Genomic DNA, 16,500 nt, shown 5'->3' with positions numbered 1-16,500 from the left:
CCGTAAATCTCTTTTACTAGTTTCTTCCAGTCTGATCTTTCATTGGCTAGTTCTTTAAGTTGTTTCATGTCTTTCTTGGTTTTCAATTGTCCGGGATACTTAATGTCTGTATTATGCTTATAAAGGGTGAGTAGGTCGTTGCTGAGAGTTATTGGTAGGGTGGTTCTCGGTCTTCCTCGAAATTTTATATTGGTAGTGTTGCTGAAATAATAGCTTATTGCTGTGTTGGCTGGTGTACATGGGTCTTGTCTAAGTATGTGACCCAATAGTCTCCATCTTGCGTCGACTATTTCTAATGAAATCGGTTTTGTTCCTGTCCTTCTGTATAAATTTATGTTCGATATCCTGTCTGGGAACCTGATACCTATGATTTTGCGAAGTTGCTGTCTGTGAAATGTGTCGAGTTTATGTGCTTCTTCTTTTGTGAGTCCCCATGTTTCAGAGTTGTAGAGTAATATACTTTTAACTAGTGAGTTGTACAGCTTGATACGTATTTTTAATTTGATTTTATCTTTTCGAAGCCACATCGAGTTTAGTTTGGTCATTGCTACACGCGCTAGTTGTTTTCTTCTAATTATGTCTTGTCTGTCCCCAAGGAGCGATCCTACTTTTCTCGTGTTTCTCCATTGTTCTTGTATGTCCTCTTTTTCTCGTCTTACGATAGTGTGTTCTGTTTTTTCTTTATTTACATTTAAGTTGAAAGTTGATAGATGGCGTTCAACTCTGAGATAGTTGTGAACATTAATGTAAATGTCTATTTTAGTGTTTAGTCTAATGATGTAGATTCCAACAGTACACCATCAAATGGCAATAACAATTGTATTTCAACTTGATCGTACGCATGTGATAAATACCATCGTACGTTGTTGTAGTAACACTAAAGATATTTAAAGATTGGTCTATATGTCCTCCTGAAAAAAATTTTTAAACGTTTTTGTTGAATATGGCATTTTAATGTCACATAATAGTTATTCACTTTGACAACAAATTGGATCGAAAAAAAAATATTTACGTGAAAAAACTGTAATTTAATTATACAATATAATTATCTTTATAATTATTTTATTTGATTATGTCGTTGTGCAGATACAATAAGTATCAACGGCGAGTCATTTTCTTATAGTGCTAATACTAGACAAATGTAGGCCTACACAACTAATATATTTTAGATACATAAAACCAGTGAAGAACTTAGAACACATTTTGGTTTTAACCCAGGGCTCCTATTTCAGTATGTAAATCATTTCGACAGAAGGTAGGCCAAATGTGCACGAATTCCGTGTTACATGGGTGTAATCATTTCTGTCTATTATTGTTGGCCTAAAAGTATTTGAACTTTCAACAAATAATGAACGATCGGCTTGTTACAATGAATAAAGTATTATTGTATTGGAAAGATTATAAATGGTAGGATAATTAAGTGCAATCATGACCGTTTGCCGCGCACGTGGGCAATGATTTAAGTACGTGCTCATAACAAAGTGTTGAGTGATATTACTATTTCTAAAGGATTAATTCACCTGATATTGATAAGATACTACCGGTATTAAACTACGTCCGTTGGATTGGATGTTTTTCTGGTGCGTGTACTAATTCGAACACACGGACGTTTATAGACAATTATACAAAAGTACTCTGCTAATCACAAGCGCTTCGTCACGTGATAATGCGCACAATGTTTTCAGTCAGTTTTCGATTAGTATTGTAATTTCAAAAATCAAAACAGTGTTATAATAAAACACGTTCAGTCCACTTAGCTTAGTAGAGTACAGTAGTATGATTCATAACAATTTTGCCATAATTAATATTTCTAAAAATGGTGCACATTGGCTGAAAATGCTTAAAGTTATACCAAGTGAAGAAATAAAACAGGAAGTGTTTTATTAATCGTCTCATGCGAGAACACCTCAAAGAGTATTAACGGAGAATAGATGAACAAAAAGCCTTACAATTTGATCATTCGAATCCCAAAGTTAGTGTCATAAATATAGTCATTATAGTGATAATCGTGTGATATCACAATGTTGACGCACGTGTATAAAAGCTGTGCCAGTTTCATTAACGCGCGTATCATTGACAAAGTTGGCGCCAAAAATGCAAAACATATGTTATAAAATTGAAATTGCATTAAAAAAAATCCATAAGGAAACCGATATAGCAACCTAGGCCTAAGGTATATTGTAATCTAGTACTGTATAGTACAAGTAATAATAGTAGAAATAAAAGTAATGTCCTGATCAAATTATCCACTAAAAAATATCATTACAATTGCTGTAATTCAGTTATTTTGTAAATGACCAATTGAATTTATTCAGTAAGTAAGTCACGATTTATAAATCGTAAACCGCTTTTAAAGTCTACTCTATGTATACAAGTATACACTTGGGATGTGTATTTTCTTTCTTATTAAACTAGCTGTATTGTAGTTATTGCTTACTGCGAATGAAATGATCGCCAGACTTAAGATATGCGTCTTCTAAATCCGTTTTGTCTTTTAAATGCTACTTAAGACTACATGATGATCCTAACAACTGATTTTGATGGAATTGAATTACATCATTAAAATTAACAATTGTTCAAATAAACATCTTAACAGTTCTGCTCGGTAAGAATATGATAACGTACTTGACTTTCTTCGACCAGACTAACAAGGTACCGTAAAGCTTGTTTTCCTTTAGCGAATAAATTATATTCGCGCGAATTAAATATAGTCAACGTTTTCTATGAAAAAAAATATGCTTAAGCGTGTGACTAAGTTAAGAGAGCGTTACTATCAAATGAACATTTAAAGTGTACATTTTGATGGTCTAAACATTTTTTACCAAAAAACAGTGATAACCCTCACTGATATCGGTAAATAAATGGTGTCATGGTAAGCAATATAAATTATCTGGCTTTAACTGGCTATAACAATTATACTTGTGATATATTATGCATTACCAGTTATAGTTTCTAGAAATAACTAGAACGTATTTTTTTCCACATAGTTTTCTTTTATGAAATTTGATTAAAATGATTTGTTGAGTGATTTAATATTGTTTTACACAAGACATAGTCCCATTGTCTGTTGTTCAATTATTTCTTTTCTAATGAAATGCTTAAACATTATTGCCTAAATTATTAAGTATTTTATTTAAAATATATGTTATATATGTATGTACGGTATGAGATAAAAGGTATTTAAAAACCTACTGATGTTTTGCTAATTAATGGAAGGATAGTGCCAAGACATTGCATTTGAAAACTCTTAAGTAAAACGTTTAAAAAGCAAAATAATTTAGGCCTAAATAATGTTATTATTTTTTTCTGTAACAACTTGATGATGTGCATAAAACCATTGTGTTGGTATAAAACCGATACACATTTTAGGTGTTGGATATTCACAGATTTCACCATTGGCAGAGGCTACTCTGGGAAGTACTGGGTGCTTGCTCTCCTCCTTTGACGACTAAAATACAGTTATAAACTATAGGCTTACTTTTTGATATACTATATTAATATTGTACGTTAGCGCTGAACCTGGATCCTCCCCTGATCTGTATATAGAATAAAAACATGAGTATAGGCCTATCCATTGACTCAACGGTTATTGAACCGTAAAAAATACATTCTCTATGAAAATTAGAGAAGTAAGAGAATCAACATATATCTTGAAAGTAATATGTTCAAGTCAAATAAGTTCAAGTGTATTTATTCATAATGCACTATGATAATAACACTGATCTACCTATCAAAGTAATACTTTGTGCGTGAAATACAATGTTCCAAACTCACATGATCAATTGTATTGTGAATAACGATTGTATTTTAAACATACCAGATATTAACTGTATACTATTAGGGACGGTAAAATAATGCATTAGCTGTTTGATTTATTGTTAAATTCAATGCACTAAGCTCCGCCACTTAAGATGACTTAATCCCCATAATAAACTGATGTTCTAGTTTGCGGTTATTTTAAGCAGAACTTATATGGTCATTAAATTATATATCTGGATAAAATAAATCATTATTATCATTGTTATATTTAAAAATGTATCATGATTTTATATTAGGCCAACGGTGAAGATTTAGGAAATGTAATAACGTAAGAAAATGTAATATACAGTAAGGCCTAACAGTCCACATACCGCCGATTGTCATACGTTGTCATAAAAACAATACATGGTTGCCTGTTTCATATCATAACAGGACAATTTATCACACGTGTGCCAATGTATACTGTCAGGAGGCATAATCAGGAAGAGAAAGGTTGTAGTTAGCAGGCAAGAAACTGTATTTTGCTAGACATAATACCGTACGAGATCACAATAACAACATGAAACCTGATTAATTATTATGACTGCTATGATTATAGTTTTGGTTACACTGCAGTTGATTATTCAAGGGCTACTGATTTTCTTTTTTTATTGTTCTATTGATTGATTTATGCAGTAACTAAAAAAATAGCATCATTATTGCAAGATATTTGAAAGCGTTAAAATATTGGTATTACACATTTATATGGCAAAAAGGCGAACTACCTACGGTGATCTACTCAGCGTGAGAAATAAATTGTCACTGATTGATAATATTAGTACCAGATTGTGACAAGTAGTGATCAGAACAAGCTACTTGCACGCTAATTGATAACAGCAAAATAATTGACTTCAATTAAATGTTTCTTTATTTGGAATCAAAGCGTTTGATACATCGAACTGTCGCTATCTGTTTTTGTATTTTTTATATGAAACATGCAGGGTTTACATTAGAATCCAGATGTGCCAATTATTATTAAATATTTAGTACGATAATAATTGGAATCCAATGACTACCAATTTGCATTTAAAGCGAAACACTCGACTGATACGTGTATCTTTGTATTAAAACATGTAATTGACTATTACAATAGAAATGGTAGTCCAGTTTTTGCCTGCTTTCTAGATGCCAGAAAGGCTTTTGACCGAGTCAATCACTGGACTCTTTATAGTAAGCTCGTTAACAATGGTATGAATCTTTGTATTGTTAAATTGCTCAAATGTTAGTATAAGAATACGTTGGGGAAACTCTGTTTCAAATCCATTTACAGTATCCAATGGAGTTAGACAGGGTGGGGTTATGTCCCCTCTCCTTTATAACATATATATTAGTACTCTTAATTGTAGACTAGGTGGTTTGTGTCAGGGTTGCCAATGTAGAAATCTTAGTTATGCGGATGATCTTGTTCTACTTGCTCCCTCAGTTGATGGTCTCCAGCAGCAATTGGTACGTGTTTGTGAAGAGTTTTCGCAGGAGAATGATGTTTTATTTAATGATAAGAAATCTTTGTGTATGCGTTTCTTTCCTCGTACTTGCAAACTTGAAGGTAATTCTATTACTAAACTTTTTGGTAAAAAACTTGCTTATGTTGAGAAAGGTACCTATGTGTGATTTCAGTGATGAGGCCGACATTCAAAGTCAGTACAGATCTTTGTGTATTAGAAGCAACTCACTCAATCGCAAATTTATGAAATGCTCTACCAATGTTAAATGTTGTCTCTTACTGTATTAATAATTATGTATTGTGCAGCCCTTTGGTGTAACTATTGTATGAAGACTATTAGATCTATTAATGTGTGCTACAATAATGCTCTGCTCAGTATACTTAATGTCCCTAGAAGTAGTAGTACCAGTGCAATGTTTATTGAACATGGTGTCCCTTCCTTTAATGAGTACATGCGAAGATCTACCTATGGTTTCATGCAACGTATGTTGAATAGTGATAACATCCCTGTTGCTTGTGTTTGCAAACATATGCTTCATAACTCCAAAATGTATTGTAGATGAAGAAGCATTCTATATACTTGAGTTTAGAGTTTACGATTTTTCTTTTTCTGTTTTATAAGTTTAGTAATATGGATGATATTTCCGAAATAAAAAGAAATTGAATTGAATACCATCGATAAAGATAAAGATGAGCGAGAATCTCGACGTTTTGATCGAAAGTTCCACTGCTAAGAATATTGTAAGATATTGGGTACAATGTGTGCAGATTTGCAAATTGAACTTCTATATCTATTGAAATTCTAAATAAATGAATAATGATAAATTCACACACGTCAGCGATATCGCGAAGAGACGATTTGTGTATACGTAGGCCTACCCTAAGTGTATATTGGATGTCTCACGTGATCATGTCTATGCCATGATGTATGACCGCGTAACTGTTCACCTTTTATCAGACAATAACTAACTTTATTTTTGTATTGCCTCCTCTTAAATACGTACGGTCTAATATGTTAATAATTTCTGCCAAAATCTTTTTGCAATTAGGTCAAAAGTTAAATTATATTGATTATATTAGCCAGTCAAACATATCTACACGATATACTCATGTTAGCTTTGGATGTTATATGACTTACTATAAACAAAAATAATCCATCGCAACGCACTGGTTTTTGTAACACTTTTACGATTGCAAATATAAACAAATAAAATGAATCTATAACTTGAGGATGTTATTTGAGAATCCTCTTTATCAAGTTCTCTAATTAAATTGATAAAAAATGATATAAAATTTGTCCATGTTTTGGGTTTAGTAGGCTTTTTTGACGATATAAAATTAACCTTAACTGTTTATATTACCGATAGTATTGCACATAAATAAATAACAAGCAATAATATTATAATGATAAATAGTAAAATTATTAATAAAAAATATCGAAAATAATCAATAAAACGATAGCATGATGTTAATGTTTTTACTAATATAATATATGCCAAAGTACTTTAAAATAACAACATCATCATCAGCAAACAGAGCATAACAACTTAATATAATAACAAAAAATATGCCTAATTTAATAAACGGCGCCGTACATTCCTCAAATGGCTCACTTTGCCTTCATGATGATTAATTTCTAAATCTTAAATTTGTTTGTAAATATAATTTTAGATTAATTATTCCACTGTGTGTGACTATCAGGCCTACTTGTATTCATTATAAGTTATTTTGAAACCCGAACGTACTATATCCAGTTTCATAGTCTTTCTTATATAAAATAATTCCAAAACACTCCTACAATGCTTCCAGTAACATTGGATTTTCTATAAAAAAAACCCCATATTTTTTCATATTTTTTGAATTCTTTGTTGTCCACTTATTTTCAGAGTGGATTTTTTCCACTGGAAAATACATATAACATTTTTTTTTTCATATTGTAATTAAAGCATACACTCCAGATTGTTTTAATTCAAAGAAATTATTTTTCCTTTTTAAAAAGTATACTCAGTACCGTATATATTACGTATGTTATTATCAATACTCTTGTAATCTGTTGAATGCCACAGAAAGTACATGTGATTTAATTGACATAAAATGTTTATGTAGCTGCTAGCGTGTCGGTGATAATATCAATCGCAATACAATTATTTATCAATGTAATATCAACAAAACACCCCAGATGCTCGTCTAGATGCTCGTCTAGATGGCGTTTTGCGAAACTTGTTTCGAGACAATTGCACAAACGTTCGATCGTATCTAACCTGTTTCGTCCCATGGGTCTGATATTCGGACGTACTTAGTAATACCTTATCTACGTTGCATATTAAATGCACTAATGAGGGCTCAAACTTTCCATGACACATAGAATGTTAAACAACATTGAAAATCATATTTAACACGCTACCTGCCGTTGCATTTAAATGAATTCAGCTGAACAAGTACTGGAGATGGTTGGCTCAATGAACACACATTTACTTTAATCCACTTGGGAATTTTAAAATAACATACTTGATAGAAAATTACAATCTATGTTACAAGTGGATAATTAAATTAAGACTTCTTATTACTATAGGCAGGATTGAAGTAAATCCTGTATTGGCTAACGCAACACAGAGAAACTGAAAGAGCTATAGTGTCTTTAAAGGAAACATTCTCTAAGTGTCCTCAATGGCGTATGACACAACAATATGTTAACACTTATCGCCTTCCCAGAGTATGTAAATATCAATCAAACATTTGGCCAATCAGGGCAAAGTATTTGTTTATACGATGATCACAATAGAAACTATAGGCACAGAGTTGGTGGCGCGTAACAAATTAATTCATACAATGATATCAGTACCCAAAGAGAATATTATTACGCATTTGTAAATTACTCAATAGGTATACTTATACTAATATATTGAAAACTGAACAAAGTCCGACGCCAGGCTTATTGGCGTATATTTTAAATTAGCTTTAAACTATCGCAGTGTATTATATTTAAATTTTATTTGAAAGTAAATACAACGTGAATAAACTTGCTTCCTTTTTCTAGACAATATTGTAGAGGAGGAGTAGGAGGACAATGGGTTAGTCATGAGAATACACCCACCACGACAGAGGTATACGGGCCTTATTGTAATACACCCATAAATGATGCTCTAAGATATCATTTTGGGATTTTTTATTTCTTTTTCTTATTTAAAAAAAAAAGAAACCAAAAACAAAAGGGTGGTGTATAACCCAACTAATAAGTTATACTATAAAAAACCACAAGTTTCAGAAAATAGTGAAATTATATGTAAATGTGTCACTCATCGTGATGTGTCCAGCAACGAGAGTTGACAGTAAACCATGAGATGAATCAAGAATGCTTGAAATAATACCAAGGAGATTTTCAAGGATAAAATTGATATCAAAGTTGCTCATCAATGTTGAGGATACAAAAACAATGGCTTTAAAGTGCCATGTTGATTATTAGTCAATGTAATAATATAATGGATGCTATATAATTAAACTGTTAACCACATGGTATTATCACCATATTATTATTACATACGGTATAGTTTAGCAGATAAGATAGAAAAATAAAACGGCATACGGCATAGTACAGCTTACATTCGACATTACAACAGACACATATCCGCCACTTGATTGGTACAAAACAAACTTACTTGAAATGACCATCATTGAGATAGCACACCCTTTGAATTGACATGGCAGCAGGTTGTTGTTGTAGATCCTGTTTTAGCAGACAATATATTGCAGAGGATTAGTGAAATGTTTCTAGTAGCATTATTAGTGATGAGGATATTGTTGAACATAAGATGACGTATGATAGATCATTAAAACAGTTCAATGTCTCACCTCATTACTATAAAAAATGTTCTTCTAAACAATGATCATTTGATATTACTCATCTTCGTCAAATAAACATTATTCATACATATTTGAGGATGCCGTAATAATGAAATTATAAACAACTCCATAATGATAGAGGATGGGTAAAAATGTAAAAGCCTAAAGAGTTAGGATTTGTCAAATATTTGTCATGGTTTGAAAAACGTGCACGTTAAAAGTAAAGTGAAGATCAGTACGTTACAGCCCATTGTATTGGTATTGCTAAACTGTTATAACTTGCTGTTTTGTTAAATATTATTTATGAATAAATATATTCAACTGGGTTATTATAACAATAAGCTGTGTTCTATTATACAAGCAAAACTAAGTAAACTAAATTCTTATGTACTAGAGAATAATGCAAATAATATGTATCGCCTAGGGGTTCTAGTTGTAATTGGGGCAAATTGATCAATACTGTACTTGTAGGCCTAATATTATGTTACAACATGGATAAATATATTGCTGTTATGGTTACAGGGAAATTTGAAAAACTACCACTATTTTCTGTACGTACGTTACTGTATATAGGCCCTATGTTACATGTCGAGCGAAGGGTAAAAATATATCGAGGTGGGGCGGTCGCAGGACTATTTTAAGAGGGTTGCCCAAAGAGTCCAGGGCTGAGTATTTGAGCCACAGGACCCCCGTCGTGTGGCCTGTGTCGAAGCGAATTGTTAAATGACACCCCTAGATGGCCGCAAATGGTACGTAAAATTCATGATAAATGGCAAATCAATTTTTTTTTTCGACGCAAAGTTCATATGTGAATGCTTGATCCATTAGAGGTAATCTGTAATGGCGCTAGGAACACTGCTATGCGTGGGTAATTTGTGAATTGCGAGAGGAGGGGGAAGTCCGGTAATGTGTAATGATAATGTAACAAGCCAGAGATGAAATAAAATCACGAATACATTTAGATGATTGTCGTTGTTTTAGTGGAGTATTTACGATGAAGGTACTTCTGGTACGGTAATAAATTCTAATAACTATAATTAACAAGAAAGCCACTCCGAGAGTGCCTACTGTAAAATTCTCCTACATAAGATTTCTCCGGGAAATGCTGTGTGTGATTTAGGCTAATTTCACTACAAGCATGTGCATGCGAATTTGGTGTAATGGTTATGTAACCAGCCTTTCAACTAACAATAGTATCAGTTGACTCAGCAATATAACAGCAACGCCAAAAACAAACGGGTGAATTTTTTTTTTCTACTCGTATTAAAAAACCTGTAAATTAAATCAAATTATGTTTTAAAATTACAAATCACAAATTGTAACTCTTGCCTCTTATACAAAAATGAAGTTTTTTGAACAAGTAGTTCTCGAGAAAATGAAATGTCAGTCTACTTGTTACTTTAAGACTGCTCGCCGGCTTTTGACAATTCTGTCCTATCTTTCAACACTAGCAGGTCTGAAAATTATACTAAAAAGTTGTTCAGATTTGGGACCGTGGTCCGGATTGCTATCTGTATTTTCATCGTTGTTTCAGTAAATTAATATAAAATAAAATCTGACACTGTAACTAATCCCTCACTATTCAATTATTATATACTATTATATTGTTGAAAAATGGATTGCGTTAAAATCGTTAAATTCGTTGCCGCCAGCATTATTACTTCTTTTACCAATTTTAACAATTAAGCTAACAACAAAACATTCAACAATGATAAAATGCCCTGCAACTCTGTAACTACTTTATGACTAAGCCTATATAATAAAGGTCCGTGTCCGGTGCCCTTTTTTAGAGAACACATGCGACTAAAAATAGGATACATTTTTTTGCGTTCAATGCGAATGTCAGGGAGAATTCCCGATGAAGGTAATTCTGGTAATGATTTAAAAAAGTTAGATAGCAAAAATATGAAGCTGCTGCTATAAATATTGAGGAAAACGTTAAATTGTATTATTTTGAATTAAATGCTAAATAAGTCAGCAGTTAATTAAAACCACAGAATTTTCATTTACCTACTATAAACTGTACAATAAATAATAAATATAAAACAAGAAAATAATGATAGGACATTTTAAGAAAGAAGCAAAATTTGCTTTGCTACCGGTATAATTCTCTGTTACTACGGAAATTCGGCCTATTATTACGGACGTATACGGAAATGAAGATAAATAGGGTCCTACACGTAAAAATAAAACTATACGCAAGATTATGATTTGGCCTTAAATTATGGAAAACCGGCAAAACGCAAAAATTATGAACAAATCGATGACCCATATGACGGGTTTTTCCTGAACACAGAGTGTGTTGGCCTCCTTTCGTACCTCTCATCAGAGGGGAGAGATATCTCCCTGCTCTCATGACGCGCGCACCACACTGCAACTAGTCAGTCAGAAATTCATTCTGCGCATGCTCAGAAACTTATCTACAAAAAAAATACGTCGATCGCCGATATAATTTGTGCGCGGTATAATAGTACAGTATACCTCATTGTTGACTGCTGTGCATTCTGCCAATTTACAAATACTATAGATGGTACGCTCACTTCGCTCGCGTACCATCTAGGTCGTGTCCACAGATGGTTCTCGAATACACAGTAATTTCAGCGTAAAAAATGTACGTACCGCAGGACTATAGTACATTGTCGTTTACAGAAACGAATAAATAGACACGATGATTTATGTAAAATTAGCACCCTGGGAATTAGGCCTTGTCTTAAAAATGAGTCCAATTTGTTTATTTGAACAATTTGTGTTTTGTATATAACATTAGAATTGAGGGATCTGGAAGCACCAGGATGGAAAGAACAATTTTTAAATATATTCTCTATCCACTCAGTAATGAAATATTGTTTTAAATGTTTTATAGGCCTATCAATAATATGCCACTAAACACAGTAAAACATTTACGATTTATAATACTTGTTTAAAACTATCCCTGTTATAGTCGATTGAAATAGTAAAGTACATGTAACGATACACCACTACGACGTTTATATTTTTTATAATTATTAATTAATACCAAACGTTGAGAAGCTACTGTCAGTAATCTACCCACAGTCACAGTAATAAATGTTCTTTGTATATTTTTTTTATATATCTAACAGTAACCACATTCACAGTAAGACAATTTCGATTCAAATGGCGACCAAAAATGGTTAATACGTACAGTATTTACAATATTGTCAAAGTATTGCAATACTATATATAAGTTTTATTCTCCAAGGGCCCATAAACTTACCTACAAACTGGGAGTCTGAGAGATTGGAATGTTCCATTCATCGCAAATCAATACATTTGTATAATCGTATATTAAATCTATCAAAATAGTATTTTTTAAAGAAAATCGGCCTGTCTTCAACATTATGATACTGTACTCGAGCTGTTCAACCGGTTTTCAGCTATTAAAAACAATTATCGTAGGAGGAGATAGGAAAATGCGAAGTATCCTCGTATTATTGTGTGCAGGTATGAGGACATCCATTAGACAGTGTACACCACGATCGGAAAACACCCCTATTTGGGGCAAATCGTTGAACCTAAATTCGTTTTAATTGTTAATAACTAATTATTTTATTTAATTAGTAAACAGGGTTACATCAGGTGGTTAAAATAAGTACCGAGATTCTAACCAACTTTATATACCATCGAGTAAACATTCTAGAAATAACGCGCGATTTACCGAATTTTGCCCTTACGTAAATTTATATATAGATTCCAGACTGGACTTTATATGGATATCGTATACGATGAAATGGGACTTAAATTTTAATTTAGTGGCAGAAACGACATTTAGCATGGAATTAAGGGCACTAGGGCAACATCCCTGGGTCTGCCCCTGCTTTTACATCTCGTTTATTTTATGTGGAGATATCTCGATCCAAAACTAGCATGTCATCAAATAAGTGGCTTGTCATAACTTTCAAATAAACATTTATTGAATGATTATCAGTTTTTATTAGGCAAGTTCATATACCAATGCAATTATAACCGGTTTCTAATGAGGGTTTAACAGGATCAAAGTACAGTACCATCTAGAAAACATCTACCCTTGCACGCGTACTGCAATAATGTATATTCGAAAAAAAGCGTGTGTCAATATTCCGCGAGGGGTCGATTACGTAACTCTTTAGCAGCTACTTCCTGTTAACATTCGCAACTCGCGGTACAGCGTGCGTAATTGTAAAGTTGTGTAGGCTTTACATTACACGATTATACAATATTTACATTTGATGACGACATGTTATATTAATTACGTGATATCTGATCAATTAAAAATGGGTGAGGTAATATTCGTGTGTAACTGCCACACTCTTTATGTCATACGGTAGGCCTACATGCTCAGAAGATGTAGTGACAAATATAATATTTATTGATTGAATCAATTAAAACTGAATATTAAAAAAACACTAACATTGGAAACGATTAACAAATGATAATAATTGAAATAACTTGTAAATTGATAGCAATCAAATTAATTAATTTATTTATTATATTATTAATCATTACATTTACCTGTTGGCTACGAGATACTTTTGAGCATAACGTAATAATTCTGAACAGATCAATCTAATATAATTATTTCTTTTGATTTGTGTCTCTGTGAATTATTTATTATGTTTCCGTACATTTCAAAACTTAAAGCCAAATACAAAACTAAAAATATCGATTTTTTTTCTTCAAAATAATGGTGTAATGCGATTGACTGAAATATGTTCTTTTCTTTATGCAATGTATTATATTTAGCATATATCTGTATTTATTCAATTTGCACTCAGGACGGGTTAGTGCTACCCGGAAGATCTGTAATTTCTTTTTGACTTTTTAAATTAAATACAATTTTGCTTATTTTATTTGTATCTCAATTTAGATCCAGCCACTGATACCCACATCATTGCCCTTTTCAGTTATTTGATTTATATTTAATTTGATATGTACTTGATGTTTACGAAATGAAAGAATAAATGAAAATTAATATTATTCTCCGGAGAGAGAGCAATGTACTAATATAATCCATCTTAAGCTAGCGTCAGCACATTATTTTGTTTGATATCTTTTTACTTATTCCTTATAAGTAAAAAACAAAGGTCATTATCTGAAGCAGCTTAGTATGTGAGGACAGACATGCCTAAATATATCCTTATATATCTTATTATATAATAGTAATACTGGCAGTTTTAGCATATAGTTACTCTTTCAATCAAATGATAAATGTATGCCTAAGAATCAAGGCAGTGGCACAGTTAGCAGTATTAGTTACATCCAATTAATGCATGAAACATACTTTCGATCATTCGGATCCGGCCGCGTCGCAATCCGGCCTCGTCCGCATCATCGGCGGAGTATCTAACCCTTAAAGTTTTCCAATACAATACCCTGCAAACCTACAGTAATTAATAGCAGGTACCAATAAATGATATCTGCCTTTAGTCATGTTCATAAAATATACTATTGAGGTTACCCTATTGTCGGAATGCTGGACCATGAAAGCACACTTATGGCGAAGAATCGAAGCCACAGAAATGTGGTTTATCAGAAGAATGCTGAAAATACAATGGTATACTCACATTACCAATGAACGAGTTCTTGAACTGGCAAAGACAGAAAGAAGTGTAACAGCTGGCATGAAATGGAGGAAATATAATTTTGTGGGACATCTGCTCAGAAAGAAAAAACTAGAACATTTCATTTTAACAGGGAAGATTGAAGGGAGGAAATCAAGAGGAAATCAAAGTGCGATGTTTATAGAAAGGATTGCAAAAGAACTCAAACTGAATTTTGAAGAAGTTTTCAGAAAAGCCATAACCGCCAACGTTCTTGAAGGATATGGTACATGAAGAAGAAGAAGAATTGTTGAAAGAAGTAGTCTAAATTGTGTGGGCTGTTACTTGCTTTGTTTATTTATTTGTTTGCGTTATCGTCCTAGATTGTTGTGAGTTAAAAGGTATATAGTTCGGGATATACTAGTGGTGACTTTAGATAAGATTTAATTATACTGTAATAAAATGTCGAGTTATCTGTATCTTCAATATGAGCTGAAATAATTTTGCAAAGTTCCTGAGCGTTTTTAATTATCTTATTTTATCCCTTACTCCAAATGGTCATAAGTTATATTAATTAATATTATATTTTGTTAATTTTTTTATCGAATTTCTTAATGACAGATGATATAAGATTAATTAATTAATTTGTCCATAATTACTTTATATAATATGGTCAATTCAAAGAAAACAACTTTGTTTGTTATCTTAATAGACTAAGTATCTGAACAACTTTGTACAAAAGCACGTGATCCCAATCTTAAAATTATGTTTGTTTATGTACAGTGCACTTGTCCACGCGTGACGTTTTATTACGCGTGTCTTCATCATCGTCGTCAGACTCACAATTCCATACCAATAATTGGTGTGTGCTTTCTCTCGGCAAATATGAAGATTCCGCTCAGCAAACGAGTCCATCCCGGCAATATGTTCATTCTATTTATTTATCGATTTGAGTGTGTAGTCTTTGATATTAGATGTTGTCTAATTTGTTGGATTAAAATATTTGTATTGGGAATTATCATAATAAGAACCATGATTGATTACTGCCGCAACTATTGTGATTTCAAAAGTCAATGTTACATAATTTTTATTTTAAGAATAAGCACTATGAATTTGAAAGATTTGAAGAAAATAAATTAAAAGTCTTTTATCTATGGCTTATCTGTAATGTTTAATTACCGCAAATTTGTGATGTTTTATAAAAATGTTAACTTTGTAATTTACGATGTTCTTAATAACAGGATTATTTATATTTTACATTTACTAGTTTATAGGACATACGATTATGTTCTTATTTTTGTTTAACAGAGTAAAAATATAACGCAGTAGTAGTAGTAGTAGTAGTAGTAGTAGTAGTAGTAGTAGGCCTAGTAGTAGATATAATAGTTTAGGTAAATTTGAAGAGCGTGGACATCTTCATCGTCATAGTTAGCGTTTTTAGCAACGATGTTGATTGATTATGGGAGGCCAAATGCGTTATAAGTGAAAGTGTTTCTATACAATCATACACGAACATCCCAGTGGTCTAATGTAATGACAGAATACCCGAGTTTACAGTCTCAGTTTAAGCTCAAATTTTCTCATCTTTACTGTTTCATACATATTTACCATTAAGGATTCTTTATTTTATACATACAGGATAATGGCTTTATTCATTAGGGATAATTAATTTGATAAGGTCAAAATAAAAGAAAAGATCAATCCCTTATAACTGATAATACAATAGCCAAAGGCACTATAGCCTACTGTAACACTAATTGGTCTTGTAATTACACATAATTAATCGACAAAAGAAGAAAATTGAAAAAGGCAAACCGAATTAAAGTAAACAAAATGATATGTAATTTTGGCTATATTACAAGTCATAAAATTAGGTATGCA

At 32.2% G+C, this 16,500-nt stretch overlaps 1 protein-coding gene across 1 annotated transcript in view; it reads right to left on the bottom strand.

Annotated features, from left to right (window-relative positions):
• LOC144842749 (NADPH oxidase 5-like) overlaps positions 1-16,500 on the bottom strand; it is a 46,223-nt gene that overhangs the window by 14,535 nt on the left and 15,188 nt on the right. The gene's annotated exons all lie outside the window — the stretch shown is intronic.

Source organism: Antedon bifida, chromosome 1, assembly GCF_963402885.1.
Source record: "Antedon bifida chromosome 1, ecAntBifi1.1, whole genome shotgun sequence".
Taxonomy (NCBI): Eukaryota; Metazoa; Echinodermata; class Crinoidea; order Comatulida; family Antedonidae; genus Antedon; species Antedon bifida.
The sequence above is the reverse complement of the archived record's forward strand: the minus strand, read 5'-3'. Positions and strand labels throughout refer to the sequence as shown.